This window comes from Pleurodeles waltl, chromosome 7 (assembly GCF_031143425.1).
Source record: "Pleurodeles waltl isolate 20211129_DDA chromosome 7, aPleWal1.hap1.20221129, whole genome shotgun sequence".
Taxonomy (NCBI): Eukaryota; Metazoa; Chordata; class Amphibia; order Caudata; family Salamandridae; genus Pleurodeles; species Pleurodeles waltl.
The window spans coordinates 279,673,698-279,689,623 of NC_090446.1; positions in this window are offsets into that span (position 1 = coordinate 279,673,698).

The window sequence follows — 15,926 nt, forward strand, 5'->3', positions numbered from 1 at the left end:
ATTTGTAGTAAAATGTTTGACCTAAAAATCTGTGCATGGCAGGGGAGAGAGTTATATTTACCTTAGGGCCCGAGTTATAGATACTTGAAATAACTCGAACAGGTGAATTTCTATGGTTCTGTACATTTAAAAACTGAGCCTAACTAGAATGTCCCTGTAACCTTTGGTTCTTTAAGTGAATTTCTATGTTCTTTTAAATTCTATTTCCTAACTATAACGTCCCAGTAACCTATGCTTTTTTTCAATGAATATATATATACATATATATATATATATATATATATATATATATATATATATATAGAAAAAGTTAGGACCTAGTGTCCATAGGAAAAGCATTTTTTGTTTTGTCAATAACTTTGGTGAAGTTCGATGAATCTTCGTGAAATTTTCAAGGCCACTCAGTTCAGCGGCTGTCTAGAAAGTTTCATGGCATGGTGATTTGTCAAGGGGGGGCGAGAAAAAGAGTGGTCCCAAAATGCGTTTTACACATGCAAATTCCCATAAGGAGTTTGAACAAGGCTAAAACCCCAACTGCTGGACCGAATTACAACAAATTTGGCAGGAAGCTAGTTCTTGGTCTAGAAAGAGTGCTTTTTGTGATTTGGTGTAGATCCATTCAGTAGTTTTAGAGATATTACCTGAAAACCAAATTTGTATATCTAGGGATGAAGACCCTCTGTGGATCCATCCACGATGAATCTGTGGATTCACACACCAAAGCGGCTGCCATTTTATGTATTGATAAATGGTCCCTGGGGCTTAAAAGTAGCATGTAAATAAATTAAATGGTCAGGGTCGAGCTTCCCTGTCCAAATGAGACTGTTATACATGTGACAGAAGTATGTGTAATGGACAATGAAATGCCTAAATATGATTTTTTTAACATGTGCAAGATCCGCAGATCCACACATGGGGCTCAGCATGTCCCATGTGAATTTGGATCGATCTGCGGATCACGACACAAATGGAAAAATATATACATACTTACACACCCACCTTGACACCCACACACTCTCACACCCAACCCGACACCCAGACAGATGGTCTCTAACCAACTCCGACACAACACTCTCTCACTCACAGACCCTCATACCCACTCACACACTTAGACACTCACAGCCACTCTCACACTCACACAGAGACTCACACCCACTCACACACAGACACTTTAACACCCCTCTCACACCCACACAGTCTCACACCCACACAGACTCTCTCACACCCACTCAAACACCTAGGCAGACACTCCCACCCTCACTCCACACTCCACACTCACACAGAGACTCTCACACCCACTCACTCACCAAGACACACACTTTCACAGCCATGCAGACACCAGCACAGACACTCACACACCCAGACAGACATTCCCACACACACTCACACAGCCAGACACTCACACCCACTCACACACCCAGACACTCTCACACCACTAACACACCCAGACACTCTCACACCCACTCTCACAAAGATTCTCACACCCACTCACACCCATATAGACACTCACACTCTTACCCAGACACTCTTGCACCCACTCACAGACGCACAGAGACATTCATAAATCCACTCTCACACTCACAGAGACTCTCACACCCACTCACACAAGCAGGCAGTCTGACACCTATTCACACACCCATACAGACACTCACACACCCACTCTGACACCCTCACACACACAGACACTCTCACATACACTCATAGACCCATACAGACACACACACACACACAGACACAGATGTGCAGAGACACTCACAGAACTAAGGAGAAACTCACACAGCCACTCAAAGACCTAGTCTGACACTCTCAAGTCCCCTCGCAGACCCACTTAGACACTCTCACAACCACAGGCAAACCCACAGAGAAACTCTTACACCCACTTAGACATTCTCACTGCACTGACAGACCCACTCAGACACTCTCACACTAACTCACAGACTCAGTCGCACACTGATAAAACTACTCACACATCCACTGACACATCCTTCAGTATTGCTGCTGGGCATTGTATGAGTGCTTTTGGTTTGTGAATCTGCAATGGATCCATGCATCCCCATGAGGATTAAAAATATAGGATTTAAAAAATAAAGAAATATGTCTTTGGTATAAGGATTGGCTCCGAAAAGAGCCTTTGCATTTATGATGTGTTGGTGATAACTACATATAAAACAGGAAGCAGTCTTTCAAGTTCTGGAGGAACACCCTGCTGCCTTTCTCTGGGAAGTGAACTCCGTTATTTAGATATATAGCATCCATATCTAAGTGTAAACTATTGCTGTATATAGAGTCCATGTTGTGGTCTCTGAGGAGTGCAGAAACAGTTTTATTAGCATGTTTCCTGGATTTGTCTATCTGTCACAGAATTCACTTGACCACTTCTACTTCTGCCTTTTGAAAATGTTGAACAATACTAAGGCAGTTTGTGGAAAAGGTGCCATTAATTTACCAACGGTATCTTTCATTAGGATTTCCAGCCCTACCTCAGTATCTGTGCCAAGGTCATTGCCACCACAGTGCGCAATCATGAGGTCTGGATGTTGGCAATCCATAATGCTTCAACTAAAAGTAATTGATAGTACTTTAACCCTCTCTGGCCAATCCAAGAAATATCCACATTTGGTAAACCCAAGTCCATGTCAATGCAACTCTTTCTAACACTCTCTCCGGCCCAAAACACAATTATACAATCCACAGTCAACACTTTGAGCATTTTGGAGGGAAGCTTGAGTAACAAACAGGAGAAAGCTGCAGCTGAATGAGACAGATTTCAAATGAAAGGCAGTTAAAATGGAACTTTGTATCAAAAATGTAAAAGTTGAAATTTGATTGGATGGTGTAAATATGCAAGTGGTTAAAAGTAGGTAGTGATATTGAGATAAAAGTAAGTAGATGTGTGATTGGCTTTGGAGAAATAACAACAAAAAAAGTCAAACTCTCGACTACACCTGCCACATTTGGTTTAGAAGTTAGTATGCTGCTCTCAGAAAGTGTTGTGAACTTCTGACCTACTGCTAGCAGAGAACGCTTCAAAACTGGTCTCCATAGTAACAGAGCTACAGGAGCATATGGGAAGGGAACAGAAAAGACTAGACTATGACTGTGAATGCACAGTGCTGATAGAATAAATGCTGAATAAGGAGTGTCTGGTTGCAGATTATGGGGGTCATTCTGACCGTTCAAAAGACCGCGGCGGTCATTCTGACTTTCCCGCTGGGCTGGCGGGCGACCGCCAAAAGGCCACCCGCCCGCCCAGCGGGAAAGCACCAGCAACGAGGAAGCCGGCTCCGAATGGAGCCGGCGGTGTTGCTGGTGTGCGACGGGTGCAGTTGCACCCATCGCGATTTTCAGTGTCTGCTAAGCAGACACTGAAAATCAATGTGGGGCCCTGTTAGGGGGCCCCTGCAGTGCCCATGCCATTGGCACTGCAGGGGCCCCCAGGGGCCCCACGACACCCGTTCCCGCCAGCCTGGTTCTGGCGGTGAAGGGGGTCGGAATCCCCATGGCGGCGCTGCTTGCAGCGCCGCCGTGGAGGATTCACAGGGGCAGGGGAAAACCGGCGGGAAACCGCCGGTTTCCCTTTTCTGACTGCGGCTTTACCGCCGCGGTCAGAATTTCCCTTGATGCACCGCCAGCCTGTTGGCGGTGCATCCTCCAACCCCGGCCCTGGCGGTCCATGACCGCCAGGGTCGGAATGACCCCCTTAGTCATTTATATCAAGTGGAGTATAAATTACATTGTTTATGAACATATTATAAAAAGGATTTTAGGGCTCCCACAATGATCCATTACATGGGGGATGCACTGAGTGCTGCGGCAGGTCCACAGATCTATCCAAAATTCCTACCAAAGTAGGCTTTCTTTAGGGGAGTGTTAGAAAGGGTTAACTGCACTGACCATTTGGAAGTGGCATAACATAAGTTAAATATAAATGGAATGTTTTGATTTGTTTTCTGGCTCAGTAACCTTGAAAACAAAGTTCAAATTGTTATCATTATTGGTTCCGTTGTATGAGAGTGGTGTACCATTCTTTTGCTTAGTGTTTTGCATTCTCAGTGAGAAGATATTCAGACTGATACTGAGAAGCAAAAATACTGACCAGCAAACACATTTAACAGGTATGTGACTTAAGGTGTAGTTTAAATAATGTGTTAGAAAAGACATGAGTGTATGTAAGGTGGATGAAAGTGAGTAGGGTGTTTACAAAGAGTAAAAGGGAATCTAAATGGAGGGTATGTGATGAAAATAAGGGAAATTACAGAGATCACTAAAGCAGGAACAAAAATGTGTAAAGGTTAACAACTCTCAGGTATACACCAATGCAGACACTGAGACAACCACTCAAACACTATTGCATCCAATAACATACCCAGGCATACTGTTATATACACACTGACACACCCAGGCATACACTCATGTACACATTGACATACCCTGGCACACACTCATACATACATTGAGACACCCAGGCACACACTAATATATACACTGACACACCCAGGCAGACACTGATGCTTACTGTAACACACCCACACAGACACTCATCTATACACCAACACACCTAAGCAGACACTGATGCATATGTTGACACATCCAGGCACACATTGATTCATACAGTATTGCACCCAGGCCCACACTGATGCATATACTAACACATTCAGGCAGACACTGATGCATATAGTAACACACCCAGGTACACACTGATGAATACCTGGATACACCCAGGGGGATACTGATGCATATACTAACACATCCAGGCACACCCTGATGAAAACACCAACACACCCAGGCACACATTCATGTATACACGCACATACCCAGCCCTGACGCTGATGCTTTAGCTGAGACACCCACTCAGACATTTGATTAATAAGTTGACATATCCAGGCACACACTGATGCATAGACTAACAGACACTGGCAGAAACAAATGCATACACTAACACACCCAGGCAGACACTGATGCTTCCGCTAACATACCCAGGCAGACACTCCTATGTACACTGACACACAGAGGCAGGCACTGATGCATATGTTGACCCACCCAGGCACACATTGATGCATAAAGTACTGTACTATGGCAACACCGATGCATACACTAAGACATCCAGGCGCACACTGATGCATGCAATAACAAACCTAGGTACACACTGATGCATACAGTGACACACCCAGGCACACACTGATGCGAGCACTGACACACCGTAGCACACACTGATGCATACACTGATACATCCTGTAAGATACTAATAAATCTAGTAAGACAGTCAACTTAATACTAATGCATCTGCTTACAGACGTAGACATACAATGAGATATACAGGAACAGAACCAGCCAAACACTAATGGGCACACTAACACATCCATAGACATACTGATGCATACACTGACACACTCAGTCAAACAAAAATACCTATTAAAAAGGGAGGTAGTTGTACAGACAGTCATATGTCTGTAACGTAAGAAACACATCAATTAAATAGTTTCAACTAGTGGAATACCTAGTCTCCTATGTATACAGTAACTAATATCCACATTTATAGATGTATAGTGAGAGACCTATGGAATATTTTAGTCACTGAAATGACCATTTATGTACTTAATTACTTGCTTACAGTATGTAATTTAAAAGTTTGTTTTGTAGAGATACATTTATTCTATATTTGCGTTCCAGCTATCTACTTGTATTTAAATAAGATGAATTACAATGCCTAATGAGAGACAAAGAAGAAATAAACAGAGGACATTCAGAGGCATGTCTATGGAACAAAGTGTATGGAATCACCTTTCATCACTTCAGAATGTTAGCTTTTCATCATATTAAATGGAGTAATTTAGTTAGGAGACTTTACTCTGTGAAAACTCCTGCCTTATATTTAGGAGAGATGAATTGCATGGTACACAACTAGAGGTAGAAAAAGTTTGTGAAGATGTTCAGTTTAATTTCTTTGGCCCTGAAGAGGAGTATAGGGAGGATTTGGATACTGGAGGTGTAGTGGAACAGGACACAGGTATTAGTATTGAAAACTTTACTCAAGAGATTGATAAGTTTAACACAGTTTCTTCAGAGAAACCATATTGTGTTTGTATTTCTTGTCGACACACTCTATGCAAAAGCCAAACTTGCAATGTTGTTGTTTTCTCAAAACCCGAACAGAAGAACAGACATAAGTAGCAAAAATGTGTGTGTTTTTACTTATGGAGGAACACTTTGATTTGTCAACACGACCAATCGTTTGTAAATATTGCTATGATAAGTTAGAGGACAACAAAATGCCAGCCAGAGCAAAACAGAACAAGTTAGAATTGGTGTCAATTCCAGAAGAACTTTGACAATTAAATATTTATGAATAAATGCTCATACAGTCTATACACCTTTTTCAACAACAGTTCATATGGAACCAAAGAGTGGGAAACTTCCACCAACAGAGCTAAAAAAACACCTTAAAGGAAGAGTTGCCACTTACATTTAGATTTTAAATGGAATGTTGAAACTGGGGGTGTAGAGAGAGAGATATCGATGAACCACTTATCATAATAGTAAATGGTGTGCCTACCAAAGTCAAAAAAACTGGCAAGATTTAGTAGATGTTAACAAAGTAGAAACTCACATTATACCTGAAACAAAATATTATCTATTACAAAAATGCAGATGTTATTGGAGATGTCATTTTTATAGATGATTACATGTTAACATCAAGTGGCTAGATTGAAAAAAGAGGATAGATGCAAATCAGATGAAATATATGAACAGTATAATATCCATCCACTCCATTCCAAAGACGTCATTAGTGATGCTATACATCGCTTTCAGCTGAAACAAACAAAAGGAGCTCCATTGAGAGTGTGGAAGAAGATTTTAGAGGCTCGCTGTTTTCCTCATCTATTTCCCACTGGAGTAGGTGGCTGGTATGATGACTTCCCTGTACAAATACCAGCAGCTGAGTACAGGTCAACCAGATTATACTCAGATGACCCTAGATTTCACCAATGTATTCCATACATATTCCATCTATTATTTGTGAGTACCTTGTCTGGACTATCATATGCTGTAACCATATTCTGAAGACAGGAGTTAACCTACAAAATCTCTCTGCGTGGGAATTTGTTGACAAAGGTCAAGGTAAGGAGGTAAAGTTGGCATACATTTGATTAATTTGATGAAATGTTAACCTGGAACCAATTAGCATTTGTATTGTCACCATGGAGAACTGAAATGAATGTTGCAAAACATAGGTGAACCTAACTGGTTTGTGTCGCTAGGTTGTGCAGAGTACGTGTGGGGTGGCTTACTTCACTTTTTAAGAGATGGAAATTCAAACATTAAGGACATCAATGTGAAGACAGAGGGAGAACTTTGCTCTTTGGATACTGCTAATATTTGTAGATATTTTAACCAAATGTTTCAAGCAATACTGTTTTATCTGCAACAAAACATATCCTCCTATTGGTGAAGTTACAGATTTCTTTTGGAGGAAAGAGTACCAAGCAAGAGGTGCTTGTCATATTCACATGCTGTTATGGATAAACAATGCACCAACATTTGAAACACACAATGGTGACTCTGTACTCTCTTTCACAGAACAGTATATGACAAGTGCCGTCCAGAAAAACAATGATAAAAAAGGTCTGAGACAACAAGTTCTGCACTTTCAAACACATTATGACTGCCACACTCGCAGTGGCGTTCCGACCGCCACATAACAAACCTGGAGATTACAACCTCATACTTCACCAGCCTTTTCATGGTGGTAACACTGCTATGAAAAGGCTGGTGGAGAACAGGTGCAGGGGGCCACAGGGCATAGGCAGTGCAGGTGCTCCCCTGCCCAGCACCCTCTTAATGTTTACTGTCTGCTTTGTGAACATTGGGAGGGGCTGGTGCACCCTGCTCGCTACAACATTGCCTCCGGCTCGAGTACGAACTGGTGACAATGCTGTAGCCTGTTTCCCTCTAGGCCTTAGGTTTATGCCTGCCGACTTAGTGGGAAACCTTTAATAACTCCAGCGGGGAGATCACTGCATAGGCGGCGGGAGTTTGACGGACAGAGTTTTTTTTATCCACCAAACTCTAAATGACCGCCATAGACGTGGCAAGTACAGTAGCCGAAAATACAGGCATAGAGAACATTTTTATACAAGGTGTCGTTTTGGGTTTCCAAGACCTGTCATTTGCAAAGAAAGAGTGAACAGCTTTTTATCTGCAGTCAGACATACAATGACATGCAAATCACTGAAAACCACATACAACCTCTGAAAAATAAAGGCTTCCAAATATATAATGACTATAATCCTGTGATTGTTAAAATGTGGATTGCGAATATGGATTTACAATTTGACATAGACAACTCCATTGCTGTTGCTCGTTATGTGACTTGCGATGTTGGGCAAGATTTCTGCTGAAATGTCTCTAACCAAGAAATTGTACAGTTTCAGCTTGAAAATACTTTCACATAGGGAGATAGATTCCTATGAATGCTGTGATCGGGTGAGCTCAGCCAGTTTGTACTCAAAGTCAAGGGGAATTGTTTGGGTAACTCTACGCCTTGCAAGCACACAAAACAGAGTCTTGAAGTCTTTCCTGGAAATTCAGTACCTAGCAGAGTTTGACCCTGAAAGTACAGATATTGTGAAAACAAATATGTTGATACTTACTATCCAAGAAGAAGTCTACATCTTAAAATTGTGCGTCTTCATGAAAGACTTCAACACTATAAATATAGAAACAATGTAACAGAAAACTTAGATGAAGGAAATATGCAGTAGTTGGTTGCAATGTTTTTTGGGGTTCACACACAAAATGAAGTTTATTAAACCACAGAAACTTAGTTGCCAAACTCCTGATGAAGGAGAGTTTTTCTATTTGGCACTTCTGTAACTGTTCAAACCTTGGTGTTCTGAATCAGAGATACTTGGACAATTTAACTGCTATGAAAATTCTTGAATGCTGTGAAGACAACATTCAGTGTTAGTCTTTCTCAACTAAATGAAAATTTTAAATGATGAGACTGAACAAGAGGAAGCAATTGCTGCTGAGATAGCTAGGGACAGTTTGCAAAAGCAGACTAATTTCAAGACCTCTTAAGTCTCAGTACACTGACATACCTAGGTGCCCATTCATGCATATACTGACACACCCATGCACACACTGACACTTAAGTTGACACACCCAGGCACACACTGATGTATACGCTTATACACCCAGGTACACATGATGCATACACTGAGGTACCAAAGCATACTCATGCATACACTGAAGCATACATTGACACACCCAGACACACACTGATTCATACACTGACACACCGATTCATGCAATAACACTTCCAGGCACACATTTATGTATACACCGACACACCCAGGCACATACTGACACACAAAATCCACACACTCATGCATACACCGACACACGCAGGCACACACTGATGCATACACTGACACACCCATGCACACACTCATGCATACTCAAACACACCCAGGCACATACTGATGTATACATTGGTACATCCACTCACACACTGATGCATATACTGAGACATGCATAAACACTGATGCATACACTGATAACCCTAATGACATACACTGATCCATACAGTGAAACAAAAATCATAGCGTACATTCTGTCTATTTTTGCGGTATTGCAAAGAAACTGCAGATCTGATAATTTTCTTATTTAAAAAAAATAAAATTACTATAATAACATTTACTTTGTCACTGGATTCTCCTTGCTTTTCCCTCGTTTTTTGTGTGCCTTCTCCATGCTTTTTCCTCATTCTCAGTGCTTTCTCCTTTCTTTTCCCTCTTTTTCACTGCCACGTCCTTGCTTTTTCCCTTGTTTTTGTGTGCCCGCTCTTTTCGCTTGTTTTTATTGCTTTCTCCTTGCTTCCCCCCATATTTTGTGTGCCTTCTCTTTGCATTTCCCTCATTTTTGCTGCCTTCTCCTTGCTTTTCTGCCCTGCTTTTTGTGTGCCTTCTAGTTTCTTTTCTCTCATTTTCACTCCTTCCTCCTTGCTTTTTTATTTTTTTTTGGTTGCCTTCTCCTTGTTTTTCCCATGTGGTGTGGGGTTGGAAGCACGCAGGGGGTTAGCTGCAGGGCCTGGCTGCAGGCCAGGTCCTATGGCCAAATCCCACTGCGTTTAAAAAAACATGGAAATTCACTGAAAATACTAAAGGTTACAGAGACGTTATAGTTGGGAAATAGAATAAAAAATAGAAATTCACTGAACAAAACAAAGGTCACAGGGACATTATAGTTAGGCTGACATTTGAAATGTACAAATCCACATAATTCAGTAGTTATAGTTACCTCACTTAACTACAACTTAATGTACTGCTTATGACCTCACGTATTACATCACTCTTTATATGGTCAGTGACATCACTAGTGACATCTGAAATGACTTCACTGATGACATCATCCAGTCAGTGTGTGTGTTTTCTGAAAGTTTTTGAAACTTGAATATATTTAATAAAGTATTCTATAACTTAAATTACCGTTTGTACCATGGAATTAATAAAGTAATCTAATAGTACTATATGTGATCTGAGTTGCTGTATGATTGTTTGTATGAGTATGAAGTTAGGCCTGTGAGTGGTTGTATGTCTGTGTTACTATGTATGTGGGCTACGGTATGGTTGTCTAATTGTGTTTGTGAGTGGCTGTGTAGGTGTATGAGTGGCTGTGTTAGTGACAATACAGGTGTGTGAATGGCTGTGAAAAACATTGTTTTTGCATTTGTGAGTGGCTCTGTTACTAGCTGTATGGATTTCCACTACATGTGTGATTGGTTGTGTATTTCAGTGAATATGTATATATATTTTTACTAAAAACAAATGGTTACAGAGACATTATAGTTAGGTTTGGATTTTACACACACTGAACCATAGAAATTCATATTATTATAGTTAGAGTTATTTGAAATAACTATAGCCCATGCCCTAAGGTAACTGTAACTCGTGCCCTCCCCATGCACAGCTTTCTCATGAATACTTTTACTGTAAATGATATTATCAATTATGTCATAGAAGATGTCAATAGTGCTGTAATATATGGGGTAATTAGCAATGCATGGTGAGGTTTTTTTAAATTCTATTTCCTAACTAACCTTTGTTTCTTTCAGTGAATTTCTAGTTTTATTTTAACGTTAAATAAAATACCCATCACAATACATGGTGGGGGGAGTTGGACACAGGACCTGACCTGGCATTATGCTGCCGCCATCCAAGCTTGCTGTGCCTGCCCCTCCCTCCTTCTTGCCCTCCACTGTCCACATCCATGCCCCTGCTCTCTCATTACATGGTCCATTTTGCTGCCACTTCCTTCTCTCCATGTTCTGTTGCGCTGCAACAGCTCCTCCTGTCTACCCTTCCTGGTCTGGTGTGAAACCCCATCCCCTCCCTCGTGCCCTCCTTGGCTGTTCTGCTGCCAGTAACTCTCCCACTTGCCATGCATGGCTTTCTGTTCTGCCACAGCCCCTCCCACCGCTCTGTGTGGTCAGCTTGCTGCCCCTGACCCCCTCCCACCTTCCCCTTGTTGTCTGTATGTATGCCTTTATAGTCTCATGGTTGACCTCCATGGTGTGTTGTGCTACCAGTACCCATCCCACCTACCCTCCATGGTCAGCTTGCTGTTCCCACCCTGCTCCCTTGCCAACTGCCCTCAGTTTTCCTTGTGAGCCAGCCCCTGTCCCCTCCCTCCTGCCTTGTCTGGTCTGTTGTTGTGCCACTCCCCTCTTCCACCTGCCCCTCATGGTCCGTTATGCTGCAACCGTTCCTCCTGTCTTTCTGGTATGATCAGCTTGCTGTCCTTGCCTCTTTCCCCTCTGCTTTCTGTTGTCCATATGCATGGCCATGCCCCACCCGATTGCCAGCACTGTAAGGTCAGTTTGATGCTCTTTTTCATCTCCACCCTTCCCTCTGTTACCCAAGTTCATGTCCCTACCACATTCCTCCTGCCCTCACTGATCCAATGTACTATATTTGCCAACATTTTCAACTTGGTAAGAGGGAGATTTTGGTTTATGAAAAAAAACTGGGGCATCGATTTTTCCCATTGGCTTACTTTGAAAAAGAGGAATTTTAGGCACGAGACAGGTAAAATAAACCCTTTTGACTTAAAACATTGGGAGTCTCCTGCCCGAATTGGGTCTGTTGGCATGTATGGTTGCACTGCCTCTTCCTTCTGTCCTCAATGGTCTGCCCTCAATGGTGCGCTATATTGCCACAGCCTCTGTTGCCTGTCCTGCATGACTGTTTTTTTGCCCATGCCCCCTTTTCCCCTGCCCCCCCATGGACTCTTGTGCTTCCATTCTCACTGCTGCCTGCCCAGCGTGGTCAACTTGTAGCCTCTGCACCCTCCACCCTGCCCTCAATTATGCAAGTCTGTGCCCCTGACATCTGCTTCCCCACAGTGTTCTGTTGAACAACTAGTTTGCTAACATTCTATATTTGTTACAAAAAAGTGGTACGGTAAATGTCATCTTGATGTAATCAAAAATGTAACACCTAAAGCATTTCCTTTACAAATTATAAAATGAGAGGGTTTTATTCCCATTAATATTATAGTTAGTGCTGTAAAAAATTAAATGAGGACATATTTCCTGAGTTCTCAAATAGCAACAAAGCTGTTTTAAATTATTTGCTACTTTGATTTTTTTTATCAAGTTGATCACTTGATTATATGTTACACTTAGGGGAGGCAATGTGGAGTTACAGCCAGAGCTGCAGACTTTGCAATTTGCGAAGCAGGTTTGAGTTTTGGCATCAGCTCGATATCCTGGAATTCTGGGCAATTTACTTATTCTCCCGATGCCTAAAGCCCAAAAGGAAATTGTCCTTATGTAATGTAACTGATGTCCATGTAAAGCACTCCAATACCTTTGGATCAAGTCTGCACTATATAAAACTGCAAAACAATGAAACAAATAAGTGGTTTGTACACTTCTGTCATTGGGCTATACTTGGGCTACATTTGGTTGATATTTGTGCTATATTTGGGGTCTTTTTTCTCTGATGGCCATCTTAGGAGACTTATTTGTTATGAAACTCCCTAATCTCCTCACTTACTGCAGTATTCTCAGTAGAAAATGCTTTCAGTTTTCCACTTCGATTCCATCAAGATGGCGGTTCAGATGTGCCACACTTTTGTCATAAATGTTCAGAATGTTAGCACTCTAGTTGCTCATTAGAATACTGTAGTAAACTACAGATCACCAGGGAGATAAATGGCAGTCTGCCGCTGGTGTTGAAAGCGCATGTTTCAGTCCACATGTCAGAATGTTTTCATGAAATAGAAAAGGAAGATATTTGAGCACTTACTTAAAATGTGTCCTATTTTTTTTTTCTACAGCATTAACCATAATCTATATGACAAAATTAATCTCTTAATTTGTTCCTTTCTAAATTAAGGGGGTCATTCTGACCCTGGCGGTAAAATCCGCCAGGGCCAACGACCGCGGGAGCACCGCCAACAGGCTGGCGGTGCTCCCTTGGGCATTCTGACCGCGGCGGTACAGCCGCGGTCAGAAACGGAAAACCGCCGGTGTACCGCAGGTTTTCCGCTGCCGTGGGGAATCCTCCATGGGGATTCCGACCCCCATACCGCCATCCTGTTCCTGGTGGTTTTGGCCGCCAGGCAGAGGATGGCGGTATGGGGTGTCGTGGGGCCCCTGGGGGCCCCTGCAGTGCCCATGCCAATGGCATGGGCACTGCAGGGGCCCCTGTAACAGGGCCCCACAAAGATTTTCAGTGTCTGCGATGCAGACACTGAAAATCGCGATGGGTGCAACTGCACCCGTCGCACCCCTTCCAATCCGCCGGCTCCATTCGGAGCCGGCATCCTCATGGAATGGTGTTTCCCGCTGGGCTGGCGGGCGGCCTTCTGGCGGTCGCCCGCCAGCCCAGCAGGAAACCCAGAATACCCGCGGCGGTCTTTTGACCGCGCAGCGGTATTCTGGCGGTTCAAGCCAGGCCGGCGGCTTCCGCCGCCGGCCGGGGTCAGAATGACCCCCTAAATGTTTTACGTTTTACCAGTTTGATTAAATCAAGATGGCTTCAGGTATGTCACTTCTTTGTCATAAGGTAGACTGTTAGTACTTTAGTTATCATTTAGAACACTCTGGGAGGCTGCAGTAGAACACAAGGGAATGAAGTGACAGGCTACTCCTGTTGGAAGTACATGTTGTACTGAGAATGTCAGACTTCATTCTCATATGGTTGAGAAAGATTGTGAATATACAGAAAATATACTTGCAGTTTAGCTTCTGGGGCACCTTAAATATTCTCTATGGGAAAATCTTGAGAAAACATTTTTCACTCAAACATGATTTATGAAATCCCAGCAGAAGGCTCTTTCACAGGGTAAAATCACCTTGGCAACAAATGATTTATATTGTAACTGAACCCTAATAGTAATTTTTATGGGTGCTCCGTTTAGTGTCCCTCAAGACCCGCCATTCACTACAATGATTTTAATTGGGTGCTATCATGTATATTGGTCCCAAGATTGCTGCCATCACTTTGTGGTTGAAGTGCTGACAGCCAATCAGATCTCACCAAAAGATCTGTTCTTAGGCTCCACCCAGAAATACTAATTTCTTTTCCCTTTAATATCATAAAACCTACTGAGCAGATTTACACGAAATAACAAAAAGTGTGCTTTCTGGAGCAAGAGCTACTGTTCTGCCAAATTTGGTGTAATTCTGTCCAGCAGTTCAGTCTGTAGTCATGTCTAAAATCTCTATAAAAATTAACATGGGAAACACACTTTTTGTTCTCCCCTTTTTCTCAGCCACAGCTTGATGTATCAACCTGAAACTTTCTATGCACAACAAGACCCAACTCAACACTTTTTTTGGACAATATAATGAAAATTCGTCCAATTGCGCCAAAGATTTAGCCAAGTCAAAAAATGCTTTTCCTATGGAAACTAGGTCCTAACTATAACTACCTACTGGGGACCGACAACAGGAAATATATATATATATATATATATATATATATATATATATATATATATATGTATATAGAGAGAGAGAGAGAGAGAGAGAGAGAGAAAGAGAACAAGAGAGAGACATATATATGGATATGATATCTTACCCCATATACTGGTGCAGAAGGTTTTTTTTTTAAATTGCTAGAATCAATGATACCAACACCTTTTTCAAAAGCCTTGTGATTTAAGAGATGCCACAGGCCAGCATGCCACTCTGACAAATGTTCCAGCACTAGTGCAGTTCACCATCTGCCACTTTATTAAGGCAGAGCAATAATTTGGCTACAGTCCAATAAAGACAAATCAATGGGTGTAGTCAAAGTTGTGACATTTACAAACAATTGCTGTTAGAAACACAAAAATGTTTAAAGAGTGTGTTATTTTGTTAATTCGCAGCATTTTGAAAACATGTCTACTGTTATTTTTTAAATAATCCCCAGTTAATCATGTCTATTATAGCTTGGTGGGTCATGAAAGATTGTTATTCTATAAATTGGGTTGTGATTTTAAAACACTTGAAAACCACTGTATTAGAGGGTGTTTTGAGGGGCATTTATGTGATGTGTGCTGACAATGTAGGTATGGGGAAAGACAGATAGGGGTGGGTGATTGTTGGTTTGATTTCAGTGTGTTTTTTGCGAGAGACAGCTAGGGCTTTAGAATCAGCAGGTGGAGGAGCAACCTTATGAGAGGGGTGAGATTAAAACCAGATCCAAGTGTTGCACTGGTTCAAGTTACGTTTGGTCTATAATTTGCAGTAGGAATTCCTTGAATGCCTTGAACGATTCCATCAAGCTAGGATGAGTTTACATATATTGAGAAATTTGCACTGGCTGGTCACATTGTGTTTGTTTTGTGATTTTTTTTTTAACCTTTTTAATCTTTTATGTATGAGTTTTTATTTTTTAATAATGTAATGTATCTTGCACGCTTTTATA